Source organism: Limulus polyphemus, unplaced genomic scaffold (assembly GCF_000517525.1).
Source record: "Limulus polyphemus unplaced genomic scaffold, Limulus_polyphemus-2.1.2 Scaffold5309, whole genome shotgun sequence".
NCBI classification, from domain to species: domain Eukaryota; kingdom Metazoa; phylum Arthropoda; class Merostomata; order Xiphosura; family Limulidae; genus Limulus; species Limulus polyphemus.
The window spans coordinates 3,027-5,040 of record NW_013670919.1 but is presented as its reverse complement, the minus strand read 5'-3'; positions in this window follow the sequence as shown (position 1 = coordinate 5,040).

Genomic DNA, 2,014 nt, shown 5'->3' with positions numbered 1-2,014 from the left:
AGTATCTGTATATATTCTCTTGAAACCTAACACTATTTTCAATATACTTCCGTTAAAAACTAACACTATTTTCAACACACTTCCGTTGAAATTGTTCAGGTCAGAGTCTGTATATATTCTGTTGAAAACTAACACTATTTTCAATATACTTCCGTTGATATCGTTCAGGTCAGAGTCTGAATATATTCTATCAAAAACTAATACTATTTTCAATATACTTCCGTTGATATTGTTCAGATCAGAGTCTGAATATATTCTATCAAAAACTAACACTATTTTCAATATACTTCCGTTGAAATTGTTTAGGTCAAAGTCTGAATATATTCTGTTAAAAACTAACACTATTTTCAATATACTTCCGTTGAAATTGTTCAGGTCAGAGTCTGTATATATTCTGTTGAAAACTAACACTATTTTCAATATACTTCCGTTGAAATTGTTTAGGTCAGAGTCTGAATATATTCTGTTAAAAACTAACACTATTTTCAATATACTTCCGTTGAAATTGTTTAGGTCAGAGTCTGAATATATTCTGTTAAAAACTAACACTATTTTCAATATACTTCCGTTGAAATTGTTCAGGTCAGAGTCTGTATATATTCTGTTAAAAATTAACACTATTTTCTATATACTTCTGTTGAAATTGTTCAGATCAGAGTCTGAATATATTCTGTTAAAAACTAACACTATTTTCAACACACTTCCGCTGAAATTGTTCAGATCAGAGTCTGTATATATTCTGTTAAAAACTAACACTATTTTCAACACACTTCCGCTGAAATTGTTCAGATCAGAGTCTGTATATTCAAAACCAACCTCATCGCTCAAATCAGAGTTTAAATAGTGGCAATGTTTTATTACAAATTATTTTCTAAATGATTGTTAATGTTCCTTAGATGATAATCTAAAAAAGAGCAATATTTTATTAGCAGCTGAAGTTCATCGGTAAATTATAGAGTTTGGATATATCAATAGTTTCTGTCAGTTCTTACGCTCTTTTTAAGTCTTATATAAACAAGTGTATGAAATCTTAAAAGTGGATAATCTTGTACATTTTTATTCGCTTATGTATTGCGCCATCTATATTAAAAGCTAGGATTTGTATTTATGCCAGCCGATTAATATCTGTTTACGTGTGCGTTCCTTCCTTTTGCAATTCGACTGGGGAGAAAATGCTCTTCAATCGCGATTAACTTTCTTGATCTGCTCGTTCGCGGAGAGGTCAAGTTGGCCAGGTCTCGTTTCTTTTCATTTCACGTTTACATTCGCTCGTTTCTGCCGATCTCGGGCATGCTTCGAGCCGAGTAAGTCAGAGATAGGAAGTTCGAGTAAGGACATAACGATCCGTCGAAGCCGAAGCCGAGTGCCATTTATAGCCGTTCACCGTGATAGATGACAAATTCAAAGTCAGCTTCCGCTTCATAAGACAAATGTCAATTCAACATCCATTCTGGCTAGCAAAGGCTGTCGCATGCGTCATTGGAAGCCTCCTTAAATCATCTTCCTCAATATCCATCCCTACAGCCTCATGCCGAGTTAGATTAACTCTTCTTTATGCGGATGCTTTGAAGAGGTCTAAACCATAGAGACACATTTAAAATTAGACAATTGTAAACTTGCATAAGGTCTTACTTAGTTGAAACAAGAACATCTACTAACGTTGTTTTTAAGTTTTCCTGTCTTGTGGGGGGTGACTAAGATAATGCGAAACGGCTATGTTGTCTTGAGAAGAAAGATGCCATAAAATCTGTTGGAGGTGGGGGGGGGGGACAAAGAGTTAAGGTCTCTTACACACAGTTTCCAAGCAACATTGTATCAGTCGAGTTAAGGACTCTTACACACAGTTTCCAAGCAACATTGTATCAGTCGAGTTAAGGACTCTTACACACAGTTTCCAAGCAACATTGTATCAGTCGAGTTAAAGACTCTTACACACAGTTTCCAAGCAACATTGTATCAGTCGAGTTAAGGACTCTTACACACAGTTTCCAAGCAACATTGTATCAGTCGAGTT